The following is a 14,519-nucleotide window of genomic DNA, read 5'->3' as shown; positions in this document are numbered from 1 at the left end:
TCATGGGCTTCAATCTTTTCAATTCCCCATCCTTTGATTAGAGTTCAATAATAATTTTGGTGAGATCAATATTTAGTGTTCACATTATGATGACTACTATTTATGGTAAGCCATGGTGAATGCTGTAATGATATTTCTAATCTTGAACGATCTGTTTTCCTCTAGAGGTAATAATTGTCACTTTTGGCATTTGGTTTTCTAATCACTCATCACTAAGTCAAAATCTGCTGTATTAGTTTGCTAGAGGCTGTCATAACAAAGTACCTCGGACTGAGTGGCTTAAGCAAAAGAAATTTGTGTTCTGTTAGTTCTCAGTCAAATAATTTCTAAAACTGAGGATTTTTAGCCAAGGAGCAGAGCTGGGGTCCGAGGTTGGGGGGGGGGGGCGGGCATCAGTGGATGGGAAGTTACTGAGAGATTAGGGTAATTCTTGCTAAATTGACTTCACAGGATTCTTGCAGAAGGCAGGCCAAGGTTATCAGACATCACTTGGGAGATGAGGAATTTGATCAGGTATCGAGGGTGATCAGATACCAAGTTTGGGAGATTCTGGCTAAACCGACTTAGAATCCTTGCTGCACTTGGGCTCCTTATGATCATGCCCAAGGATGGGCTTAGTGGAAAAAGGGCTCAGAGTAGCCTAACTAAAGTTTGGTCAAGAAGAGAGTCTTTGTCAATGCCTTCCTATTCAGTATACCAAGGCAGTCTAGCATTTTAATTTCATTTAATATGGGCTGCCACTGAATTTAAATTTCAGCCAAACTGTTAGAGACACCCTCAGCAATCTGAGCTAAAACAATGGATTGGGCCACTTTCTTTACTGTACTCATATCAGTAAGTTTGCCTTGATCTACCATTATATTCCTTCTCTTTTAGTTATTGCTACTTATCAAATTACTCCAAAATTTAGGGACATAAAACAACAAATACTATTATATTTTCTGAGGGTCAGGAATCTGGATGTGGCTGAACTACATGGCCTGACTCAGGGACTGTCATAAGGTTGTAGGCAAGCTGTTGGCTGGGACTGTGGTCTCTAAAGACTTGACTGGGGCTAGAGGATCTACTTTCAGGTTCGCAAACTTGGCGACTGGCAGAATGCTTCAATTCCTTGTCGTGTGGCCCTCTCCATAGGGCTACTCATGACATGGCTTCCCCAGAGTAATTCAAGAAAGAAAGAGCAACCAGGACAGAAGTTGCAGTGTCCTTTATAACCTAATCTCAGAAGTGACACACCATCACTTCTGTATTTTACTGGTCATGCAGACGAATCCTGATACGATGTAGGAAGGGAGGTGGAGATCATTGGGGCCATCCTAGAGGCTGACTACTACACATCCAACCAAACATTCTTAGCCTCCATCCCCATGTGTGTTGCCCAGGTTTCTCTTAATATAAATCTTGCACACTTTTTATCTTACCTTCTAGGGTTTCCTGCAATGGGGTCTAGAAGCAATGGGAGGTATTGACAACTGGTTCTGAGAAGGATCAGCACACCCTACAAGGCAACTACCTCAGGGGGAGGAAGAGCTATTTCTACTAGCAATAGAGGCTCAGCAGAACTTAGGGGTTCATGATCCCAGTGTCATCTGAATCTTCCCATGTGTTCCCATCCACACTGCTCAAAAAAAAAGCCCTTACGTTAACACGAGGCCTGCAAGATTGGGAATTCAATTGCATTGTAATTCAGGATTAGATTTTGGGTTTAGTTTTTAGAAATTACAGCCTTGTACATATAGGAAGGCAGTCATTTACGCTTTCTGGTCCCTTATCTCATCTTGAACTGAGAGTTTAAAACCCTAAGCTCATCATTTCCTTTCCCCTACTTATCCAACATAATTAGGAAGAAACCAGCCAACCCCACTGTAGTCCTTATTTTCACTTAAATATTTTGTGGAAGCATCTACTTGGTCACCTAAAGCCTTGCCTTCTTTAGCCATTTGATTACTGGTATCCACAGGCCATAATTTAAGAAATTTTTTTTTGCTAATGCATGCCATGGACAACCAGTGTCACCATTATCATTGACAGCTGGTCACCAATGCCTTTAAATCCAATCAGACCAGATAACCCAGAACAAATTCAGAGAAACCCATTGTTAAGGTTTTGTTCTCCTGGAATTACTTCCAATACCACTGTCTGTATCAGAGTTTGATCAGAGAAGCATAGCCACAGTGAGTCATATGATAAAAGATTTATTGTAGGGGTTAGACCTTATGAGACTGTAGGAGCTGGAGAATAATTTGCCTCTGTGTCTGGGGCTGCACCTGAAATTACTGTAAATCAATAGGACTTACAGTCAGGCAGGAAAGCTGAACATGAAGTGGGGGTGAGCAGGGACAAACTGGAACCCACGAAGTCAAACTAGACCGTGAGTCTGTCTCATCACCTACAATGCTGGTCCCTGCAGGAGCCATGGTGCAAGTGCTTATGAGAGCCACAATGCCGCTATGCACCTGGCCCAGGACTCAGAGAAACCGAAGAAGATCCAGGAGTTCTGAAAAGCTTCACACCTGGCCTCTGCCCTGATTTAAGGTGAGCCAGCAAATCAGCAAAATGAGCATGAGCTGCCACAGCACCTCATGTCCTACACTGACCTTCAGAGTATAATGACTGCTGCTTCACTTCTGCCTTTGCACAAATTTCCTTTGTGACCAATCCTAACCCAGACCCACATTTAGGAGATAAACAGTTAAACTTTGAGACGCTAGAGAGATAGAACATTCAAGGGGAACTTTGCCATGGGCATTTGAAAAACTTAGAGCTAGAAGTCAAGTTTGCCCTTGTAGATTTGACAATTATCTCTGTCATGGAGAATCACAAGAAAATCCTTAAATAATTCCTAGCACAGTCATGTAATAGAAGGATATAAAAAATTATGTGAGGGAGGCTAAAGTCCGTTTTCATATCTGCCCTGAGGAAAAAGAGTAACATCCACTTATTTATTGTCTTTTTTGATTAGAAATCTTGCTTTTTATTTTTGGGGTGGTTTGTTGTTGTTGTTGTTTTGTTTTTGTATGACTTCATAAATAGAGTAGGGAGAAATTTGTCTCTTTGTATCAGAAGTAAAATAAAATGGACTTCACAGTTGGGGCTTTAGTTTCCATTCTGGAAAGTTTTAAAATCCCCATTCTCTGGAAAGTTATGCTAGGTTGAGCCTAGAGTACCTTGTCTGTAAGACTGGTGATCTGTTTACCATAGTGTACCCCGAGAGAGCAGAGCCAGCTCTGAGGCCCAGTCTCAGACTCTTAAACTCACCCATGTTTGTGCATGGAGCTGAAAACAGTGAAAGTTATATCTGTATATTCAGAGACATTGTATTTTATAGGAAATAAAAGGCAGGGGAATCCTTTTACCCAGTCTTTATCTCTTGATATCTTGAAATTTCTTTCTTTCTGCAATTAAAATCATAAAATATGCTTTGGCCCAGAGAGGAGAGCCATACCTCGATATGGCAGAACCTAAAAGAGTCCACGTGGAAGGAGCACATCTATGTGGCACTTTAGTCACTCAGTGGCTACAATTCATCACCTGGACAGATTTTAAGTGAGGCCCTGTCATCATAAGTTAGAAGTTCCCAAATCTGGTTTCTCATCAAAGCACCTGGGGAGCTTTTTAAGCACAGATGTTGTCGGACCTCAAAAGATTCTACTGAGTCTGATGAGGAGTTCTAGAAGCTGCCATTTTTTAAAAGATCCCTAGGTGATTCTTAAAATAGCCAGTTTTAGGGACTGATGATCTAAGGAATTCAAAGATAGGCGTGAGCCTGTGGAACGGGCCTGACCCAACAGTGACAGCATCCTGAATTACCTGGTTTGCCACGGATATGAAGTGCTCACTTACTAGAAAGGAATCCCTGCTGATCAGGTTTGCTTCAAACTGACTGTTCACCTTGTTCTTCCACATTCAGGAACAAGGTGCAAGGCTGCGGTGCCCACCATCAGCAACCCATACAAACTGGGGCAAATTCTTTTTTTTTTTTTTTTTTTTTAAGGGAGCCTTACTTGTTATCAAATGTGTAATAGGACATTTTTCCATCCTGCAAGCACTTGGGATGTGCATGTTACTTCGAGAGTAGGAGGAGTTTGTGCTCCCTGCCAGGAGCAATTCAGTCTTTCTGGGTTTTTTTTGTTTGTTTGTTTGTTTGTTTTTATTTATGGCTGTGTTGGGTCTTCGTTTCTGTGCGAGGGCTTTCTCCAGTTGCGGCAAGCGGGGGCCACTCTTCATCGCGGTGCGCGGGCCTCTCACTATCGCGGCCTCTCCCATTGCGGAGCACAGGCTCCAGACGCGCAGGGTCAGCAGTTGTGGCTCACGGGGTTAGTTGCTCCGCGGCATGTGGGATCCTCCCAGGCCAGGGCTCGAACCCGTGTCCCCTGCATTGGCAGGCAGATTCTCAACCACTGCGCCACCAGGGAAGCCCTGGGGCAAATTCTTAACAGAAGTATGAAAGGGGACAGGAGAATATCAGCTGCTTAAAGATGGTAACAGCCACAGACTTGGTAACATACAGGAAATTTGAGGGAGAAATGTATATACCTGAAGAATAGCAAATATGAAAAATAATGAATATAAAATGGACTAAGCCTTACTAAAAGGAGGAGAAATAGTTTCATTCATCCTTAGATGGGACAGAATATACCTAACACCTAAATTTCTGTTTATACGCTGGGTTATTATGAACTGAAATGTATAGTAATTTTATCACAATTCAAACCTCATGCCACTTATGATCTTTTTGCTGTAGCTACTCAGAGGCCTTCTCACAAATGAGTCCAATGTAACTGCAGTCAGCGCTAAATGAAGTTAAAATTTGCAAACATAATGAAACTTCAGGAAAAATTCTCAAATTCTGCTATTATATCTCTAAACCTGGAAGATAGTCAATTGGGAAGGAATAACTTTAGGGACTCAAACATATTTTTAGAGAGCAGTAGCCTCAAATGTTAGTGGAATTTAACTGACTGATTTTATTCTTCTGAGAGAAACTGAATATTGCTAACTATTACACAATTACAGTTAACGTACGTAACACTAGCAGTTACTTAAATTTTCTGTAATTTGTGCTGCTTTGAAATTTTGTGGAAAAGAAACTATTTTTTCCCTCTTTTGATTTCAACTTTGAAAAATATTTAAATCATCCATCATTTAAATTACAAAATAGGAGAGAATAAAAATCAACGTAGAGTTTTGTCAGCTAATCTCACCCACAGCAGTTTATGGGTCAGAATAACTTGTTCCTGGGTGTTTGAATGATCAAATTAGATGTCTGAATTAAATGAACATTATTATTATTATTATTTAAGTGGTATGGCTGAAGCTGAGGAACCTTTTTTTTTTTTTTTAATTTATTTTTGGCTGTGTTGGGTCTTCGTTTCTGTGCGAGGGCTTTCTCTAGTTGCGGCAAGTGGGGGGCCACTCTTCATCGCGGTGCGCGGGCCTCTCACTGTCGCGGCCTCTCTTGTTGCGGAGCACAGGCTCCAGACGCGCAGGCGCAGTTGCGGCTCACGGGCCCAGTTGCTCCGCGGCATGTGGGATCTTCCCAGACCAGGGCTCGAACCTGCATCCCCTGCATTAGCAGGCAAATTCTCAACCACTGCGCCACCAGGGAAGCCCAGAGGAACCTATTTTTAATTTTTTTAAATATATGATTAGGAATTCCCTAGCGGTCCAGTGGTTCTCTGTGCTTGAATCTCCTGAGTTATGTGGACAAGCTTCAGTCCTAAACATTAAGAACTTCTTATACCTTACTTTGCCATGCCCTCATCCTCTTGGCTACTTACAGTCATTGTTTTTCTGTTAACACAGTCTCCCAGTTAGGTCCGATCTTTCTAAAAACATCTAAGCATCCTCCCTTCTAGTCCATTTGCCAACGTATGTTGAAACTGCTCTATGTAATAGTAATCTAGACAACTTAAAAGTTTTTGGACTACCGTTCACTCTAAGAAATATCACTGAAAAAACAAGAAAAAGGCAAGATAACATCACGTATTTTAAAGAATTGTTGAAACGTTTGCAATTTTGCCTTAACACAATGGATCCAAGGGTGATTGAAAAAAAGTCATAGGCAGGTTTCGACTGTTAAAATGTTTAATGTAGCATGGTTGTTAAAATGTGTAAATATGTCTAGAAAAAAATACAAGTATCTTAGTAAAATCATTTTAAAAAACAACATAATGCCCCGGTTGGTCTAAGTTATTGATATTTATTCTTAAATTGTTTAATATCTATTGAATCCCTAGTGTAGGGTACTGTGAATATTTCCAAAGGCCTCTTTCCTTTCACATTCTCTTCCCAAGAATCTCCTTTACTCCCATGGGATCAGCTTTCATCCTTTATGTCCTTTATGGGAAAATTCTCAGTATTTTATTTTTCATATTTTCTGATTTTGAATATTTGTTTACTTTTTAAATTTTTTGAAGTAATTTTAAATTTACAGAAAAGGTGCAAGAATAGTACAAAGAGCTTCTATATACCCTTCACTCAGCTTCCCAGATTGTTAACATTTTGCCATGTGGTTTATGATTCTGTCTGTCTGTCTCTCCCACCTATTTTTAGACACAGATGTATAGAGAGTTATACACACACATAATATATTTATATGTAGATATATAGATTACATGTACAAATACATAAATACACATAAATACCTATATACACACATACATACATATTTTTCCTGAACCAACTGAGAGTTAAGTTAAAAATATGATGTTTTATTATTCCTAAATACTTCAGGATGTATTTCCTAAAAGATAAAGCACAAGCATCAAAATCAAGATATGACCAGTGATATAATACTACCATCCAATCTAAATATCCTATCTAAATATCCCAATAATGTCATTTATAGCAAAAAACAAATCAAAACAAACCAAGAATACCCTTTCTTCTAGTCCAGTATCCAGTCCAGGAGCATGTTACATTTAATTCTCATGTCACTTTAAGTTTCTTCAATCTCGAACAGTTCTTCTATCTTTCTTTGTCATTCATGCCCTTGGCATTTTAAGAGTACAAGACAGTTATTTTGGAGAATGTTACTTGAATTGGGCATCTCTGATGTTTTCTCATGATTAGATGCAGAGTATGCTTTTAGGGCAAGAATATCATAGGAATGATTTCTTGTTCTTTTCGGAGTATCATATCAGAAGGCACATGATGTTGATTTGTCTTATTACTGATGAGGGGAACTTTGATCACTTGATCAAGGTGGCATCTGCCCAGTTTCTTCATTGTAAAGTTACTATTTTTATATGTAATTAATATGTAATTTGTGGGGAGATACTTTGAGACTACCTAAGTATTCTGTTTTTCAACAAACTTTCACCTACTGATTTTCACATTTATCAGTGATTGTTGCCTGAATCAATTACTATTGTGATAATTGCCAAATAGTGATTTTCTAACTCCATCAGTCCTACATTTATTCTTCTGTGGGGAAGTGCTTTCCTTTCTCCTCTTATTTAGTTCATTCTTCATTTATTTGTATCAGTATGGACTAATGGATTCCTGCTTTATTCAATGAATTATCTAATACTAACATTATTTCTTTTGATGCTTATATTGTCCCAGATTTGGCCAGTGTGAACCCCTTTAAACTGATCTTGTATTCTTTCTACAAGTCCCCATCATTTTTTGAGCACTTTGTTACTTTCTGGTACAGCAAGATGTTCAAGGCTCACCTTATACATTTTCTGCCCCAGCCCTGGAATCAGCCATTTCTCCAAAGAGCTTTGGGTCTGTTTAGAAGAGAATAGCATTTAGAACCAAGATCTGGGAGCAAAATATGGATAACAATGCTATGTGTTATTGCTTCTAGGTTTTCTCAGTATATATACATACATACATATATACACATTTGTATCAATCCATTTATCTATCATTGATTATATCCTCTTTTAAAAACAATGAGTGCACACAAATACTTCCAATTCCAAATCAGAATTCCCCAGAATTCATTCTAGCCTTTTTTTTTTTTTCCTTTCCACATTTGTAACTCCCTTCCCTGGTTTTCATTACCTTCAATATATTGTCTCTTATTTGCTTATTCCTTCTGGTTATATCCAGCTTCCCAATCCTGCTGGCTGTCTCCCTGTCATAAACCTTACAGAGCCCACTGGCCCTGGTTGCCTGAAATGAAGAATAGAAACCAATAAATTAAAGAAAAGAAACCAACCAATGTTTTTTAAGGAAAAGAAAAATAGAAGGAGAAGAGGAAGAGGAATGGAAAACAGCTATGGCTATCATTATTAACAAATTAACTCCAAATCTTAACAGTGTAACTCAATAAAAGTTTACTTCTTGCTTCTGTAAAGTTTAATGCTGATTGAGTGGTTCTCCAGGGAGCGCTCCTCCAAGTGGTGACTCAGGGATCAAAGGTGTTTTAATCTTATGGCTCTGCCATCTCAACACATGACTGCTACAGGTTTGGCCAAAAGATAAGATGCAACAAGGAAAAGTCACACCCTCTCTCAGCTGCCTCAGAGTGAAAGTAAAACATCATTTCTGCTCATGTTGCTTGATTGAGCATTAATCTCATGACAGCACCCAGATGTATAGGACTGAGAAAGGTAAGAACATATGGATATGCAGGGACTCATTCAGGGATGAGTCCCTAGTCTCATCTGCACGCAATGTAGACACATTTGCATAGATTCTATCTGTACTTAGATAACAATGTAACTTCCTGATGAACATTCTTGGAGAATAACAGTGAGGTTGACCAGGATAAAAATGAATAAACTTATATGTAGCCCTTAGATATACACTGTTAAATGCAGCAGTCATCTATAAAAAAAGATTTCAGTTTTGGATTAGTTGATTTAAAGATACTTTTTCTAGCAATAGTTAGTAGTTAGCAGGGTCATGTCTCTATAATAGTCACTTCTAGTCCAAAGGCTAACGTGCTCTTTCTTGGTGGCCCTTGTAAGCATTTGGATTGTTAGTAAGTGTTCATTAAATAACTGCAGTACAAGGTATAGATCTGTGTTTCCTTCTTTAATTATAATTATTTTAAAATTTGAAATAATTTCAAATTTACAGAAAATATGGAAGAATAGTACAACGATGTACTTCATCTAGATTTACCAGTTTTTAACATTTTGACACAATTGCTTTAATAGATTCTTTTTTGTCCATCCATCAGTCCATCTTTATAATTTGAACCATTTGAGAGTAAGTTGCAGACTTATACTGTTTTACCCCTAAGTACTTCAGAGTGCATTTCTTAAGAAGAAGCACTATTTTCTTACACAATCACAGTAAAATTATCAAAATCAGGAAATTTAACTTTGATAATATAATATACAATACACATTCAAAATCTGCCAATTATGCCAGTTGTGTCCTTTATAATAATGCCTATTTTCTGGTCCACATCTGATCCAAGATGACATGTTGCATTTAGGGGTCATGTCTCTTTAGCTCCCTTTGCTCTAAAAGTTTCTCAGTATTTCTTAGTCTTTCACGACATGAACAATTTTAAAGAGTACAGGTCAGCTATTTTGTAAAATTTCCCTCTCTGATGTTTCCTCATGATTAAAGTTGTGCATTTAGGGAAGGAAGGGAGGGAGGCAGGCCATGTAAGTGATGTATTCTCCTCAGTGCCCTGCTTTGGGAGGCATTTGTGGTTGATTTGTACCATTACTGGTGAGATTACCTTTGATCACTTGGTTTAAGGTAGTGTCCTTCAAGCTTCTTCACTGTAAAGTTATTATTTTTCCCTTTGTAATTCATAAGCAATTTGTGGGGAGATACTTTTGAGACTATGTCAATAGCCTGTTTCTGAAAAATCTCACACCCACTCATTTTCACATCCATTGATGATTCTTGCCTGAGTGACTACTATGATGGTTGAAAATGGTAATTTTCTAAATCCTTGTTCCTTCTACATTTTTTAGTTGCCCATTCTACTTTAAGAATGACCTTCCCTTTTAAAAAAAATTTATTTACTGTCAGTATAGACCCTGGATTCTGGGTTATAATACATTACTGTTATTTTGATGTTCAAATTATCCCAGTGGAAGTCCCTTCAGGCTGACTTCTTGTTCTTTTAACATGTCCCATCACTTCCTGCTCATATCCTTGCTTTCCAAGGCAAGATATTCCTGGGTCATTTGTTTTCTTCATGCCCTAGTCTTCGAATCAGTCATTTCTCCATGAATCCCTGGTTCCTTTTACAGAGTAATAGTATTTAGGAACCTAGTCCTTTCTTGAAGAAGGGCTTACATCATTGAACCTACTAATTTGGGGCATTATTTTTTTATAAATTTACTTATTTATTTACTTATTTTTGGCTGCGTTGGGTCTTCGTTGCTGCATGCAGGCTTTCTCTAGTTGCAGCAAGCGGGGGCTACTCTTCGTTGCAGTGCGCGGGCTTCTCGTTGCGGTGGCTTCTCTTGTTGCAGAGCACGGGCTCTAGGCGCACGGGCTCAGTAGTTGTGGCTCGCAGGCTCAGTAGTTGTGGCTCGCAGGCTCAGTAGTTGTGGCGCGCGGGCTCTAGAGCGCGGGCTCAGTAGTTGTGGCGCACGGGCTTAGTTGGTCTGCGGCATGTGGGATCTTCCCGGACCAGGGATTGAACCCGTGTCCCCTGCATTGGCAGGCGGATTCTTAACCACTGTGCCACCAGGGAAGCCCTATTTCGGGCATTTTAACTGCAGAAGTGAATTAGGTCCCATTTGCTCAGGCTGAGAAAGCATTTACCTCCTTTACATTTCTAGAAGATCCTAAGTTCTACAAAGATCTGTTTTGCTTATCAGTGGGTTCTCAGCACCTAGAGTGCCAGAGATGCATAGGAAAGTGTTCCATAAATATTTGCTGAATGGTTTACATGCTGCCAAGAGAAACCTACTTGAAATATGGTTCCAATTTTAAGTTCGAGGATCACTAAAGAGAAGTTACATTCTTTGCATTCATTTGTTATGGCCACTTATGCTGCAGATTCATAGCTTAAAATAGTCTTATGTGTCCTACTCTTCACGTTCATGTTTTATATTGTATTAGAAACCTTTAGGAGCCAACAGTTTAGCCAAATTTTTCAGTGTCCCTTTCTTAAGACTGTCCTGTTTTCACGATTTTCTAAATAGCTAGTACGTGATTTCAGTAAATGTCATTCCTTTTTACTGAGACTGAAACAGTACTGACATTCTATAAAGTCTGAGGTGTTAATTCAAAATGAATGGTTGAATATTTTATTATTTGGCACTACTAACAAATAATCTGAATAACTCAGATTGCAAATTTGAAACAGAGGTAGAATTCAATCTTTGGTTTGAGAAACAAATCATACAGTTGGTGAATGTCGTTTGATCTTTTATTGACAGAAACCTAATAAACTCTTAGATCTGCTTTTTAAGGCACTGAAAGATTAGAAGATGAAAATTAGGAGAGGGTAGGCAGGAAGCTGTTACAAACAAGTCAATTGACAGCTAAAAGGAGGGACAGATAATAGATAATCAGAGGAAAATCTAGAAAAGAAAACCTCATAAACTGAAAATATACAGCTGGCTCCAGCCCCACTTAGGATTAAACAACTTTACATGGTACCCGGTTACATATATCTTTGTTTATCACACACACAGCTAAAAGAGGGTGTAGAGAGAGTAAGAGAGCAAGAATACCTTAGCTTATCAAGACATATTGTCCTGACAATGTCCATCTATCAAAAATCACAAATGCATGTACTCTTTGGTCCAGTCATCTCACTTCCGGAAATTTATCTCACACTTACAACACTTGTGCAAAACTATGTATGTACAAAAGGATTCATTGTGGCATTATTTATAACTACAACAGATTGGAAACAATGCAGTAAGTACACCAATAGGGTTAAAAAACAAATTATGGTATAGCTATACATGGAATACTTTGTAACTGTGGATAGATAGATAGATAAAACTGGACCCTTTTTTACTGATGTATAAAGATCTGCAATATACTGTTAAATGAAAAAGTAAGACATATATAGAAAGAATATAGTACCATCCGTGTAATATTGTGTGTGTTTCTGTGTGTCTATGTAACATCTCTGGAAAGATATACACACAAAACCCAAGACTGGTTGCCTATGGGGTGGAGAACTGGATTACCCTGATGTTTCTGGATATTTCAGGATTTACTATGTGCAAGTTAATAAAGTAAAGGACTCCTGTTTTAATGAAAGAGTTATATTGTCAATAGAAATTAAATTATCCTAAACTGATTTAAAAACCTTGATAATCAAGTTATATTATATTGGAAATAATAAGCCCAAATTAATGCCACTTATTTCCTATTTACTGATTTTCTATTACTCTACCTTCATGCTCATTTTAGTGTAGTGGTATGAACATTAGGATTGAAGCTGTATTGCATTTTCCATCCAGCATGCAATAGTAGCAACTCAACATTTCAACTGTTACTTTCAGGTGACCCACTACTTGGTTAAAGCTTTCTGATAGTAGGATATATTACAAACTACAGTGAGTTCCACAGTGACATCTAGTGTCTCTTTTTGGTAAAATTGTTTAGATTCTGGGATATTATTTCTGAGACAGCTTGTGGCCATATGACTAGGTACTATTTTTAAAGTCCTGAAGTAAAGAGTCTAACCAAAATCTGCTTATTAATACTTATGATTTTTTAGATTACAGTGCAAAATGTGGTATTTTGGGGGGTTCTCGCTGTACATGTTTTAGCTGGATTAGAATTCACTACAGCAGTTGACACGGCAGTATAAAAATAGTTACGTTTGGTTGCTTTAAAAATTTACTGTAAATTTTACATAGTTTATAATGAGAAAAATTGGGAAATTTTGAATTCATCTGTAAATTTTAAAATTATTAAGAACTCTTCAAATCAAAGCTGCCTAACTCAAGGTATAATAGTATAAAATGGTATAGAAGGGACCTCTGTACACAAAACAAAAATTCTGTTTGTCGAATATTGGCAAATTAGAAGTCACCTGAGTGAAAATACCAGAGACATTCTTTTTTTTAAAACAAATTTATTTATTTATTTTTGGCTGCATGTCTTCGTTGTTGTGCGGGGTCTTTCTCTAGTTGTGGTGAGCGGGGGCTACTCTTCGTCGCGGTGCGCGGGCTTCTCACTGAGGTGGCTTCTCTTGTTGCGGAGCACAGGCTCTAGGCGTTCGGGCTTCAGTAGTTGTGGCACGAGGGCTCAGTAGCTGTGGTGCACTGGGCTTAGTTCCTCCGCTGCATGTGGGATCTTCCTGGACCAGGGATCGAACCCGTGACCCCTGCATTGGCAGGAGGATTCTTTTTTTTTTTTTTTTTTTTTAAGGCAGGTAAGGGGAGCCAGAATCAAGTTGGACAGGAGGACTTGCGATGAGCGTAACACATCTGGGGCTGTGACCCCAGCATCTGGTTAGGGACAGAAATGAGGGGTAGGGAGAGAGCAGGAGATGGGATCTCAAGCTCTGTGTGAGAATCAGGACCCTGGGCAGAGACATCTGGAGGTGGCACTCAGGGAGACATACTCCAACCTACTCCCAGCGGATAGCTCAGCCCTCGCCACACGCGCGCTCACAACCACGTGCATCTCCACATCCGATGTCACCCATACAAGTGGAACTATTCTTCCCATTTCTTATGGTTGGGTGTGTTCACTTGTGCACAGCCATGAATGTTTTAGGGTTGGACAGTGGAGGCAGCAGGATATAATTCTTCCCATGGACAGCTCTGGGTTCAGCTTCTCCTTGGACTGGCTGAGAAGAGAAGAAGCCAGGAGAAGAAGCTAGCCAGCCCCTAGTCGAAATCCAGCCTACAGGCTTGTTTTATTTGGCCCGCACCATGTTTTTAAAAAATTGTGCCCATATTTAAATTTAGGGGGTTTTGCATAAAAATCTGGATTTCTAGGTTATTTTGACAAATGGGAAGACCTGGCACACCAAGTCTGCATCCCACATGGCACAGCTGGCTGAAGCAGAGTGGCAAGCACAGCCTCGGCTGGGCTCTCCAGGTCCCCACAGTCCTCGTCACCTGCTGGTGTAGTTAATTGGCCTCACCCCTTCGGGTCACCTCTCTGGTCTTCATAGGTAGTTGTCTTGGTCTCTTTGGGCGGCTATAGCAAAATACCACAGATTGGGTAGTTGATATACAGCAGAAAGTTATTTCTCACAGTTCTGGAGGCTGGAAGTCTGAGACCAGGTTTAGGTCTCCAGCCCTCTCTCGTGAGGGCCCTTTTCCAGGTTGCAGACTTCTCTCTGTGTCCTCACATGGCAGAAAGGGCAGCAGGCAGATTCTTAATCACTGTGACACCAGGGAAGTCCTCAGAGGCATTCTTGACTAATAAAGAAATAAGAGAAAATAATACGTGTATGCCCTGGCACTACTAACACACATTCTTTGTGGTATAATGAAAATGCCCAAATAGCTCCTGACTCATTTACAAAATCAAAACAATCCATAAATTAACATTTACTGATAATGCTGTATAACCTTTTTTCTGTTATATCTATTTGGAATAGTCTTAGGAAAAGTGTCACTGTTACTATAATACCTGAAAAACAAAACCCCAAAAAACCT

Source organism: Balaenoptera musculus, chromosome 10 (assembly GCF_009873245.2).
Source record: "Balaenoptera musculus isolate JJ_BM4_2016_0621 chromosome 10, mBalMus1.pri.v3, whole genome shotgun sequence".
In the NCBI taxonomy this organism is placed as follows: Eukaryota; Metazoa; Chordata; class Mammalia; order Artiodactyla; family Balaenopteridae; genus Balaenoptera; species Balaenoptera musculus.
Note: the sequence above shows the minus strand (reverse complement) of the source record.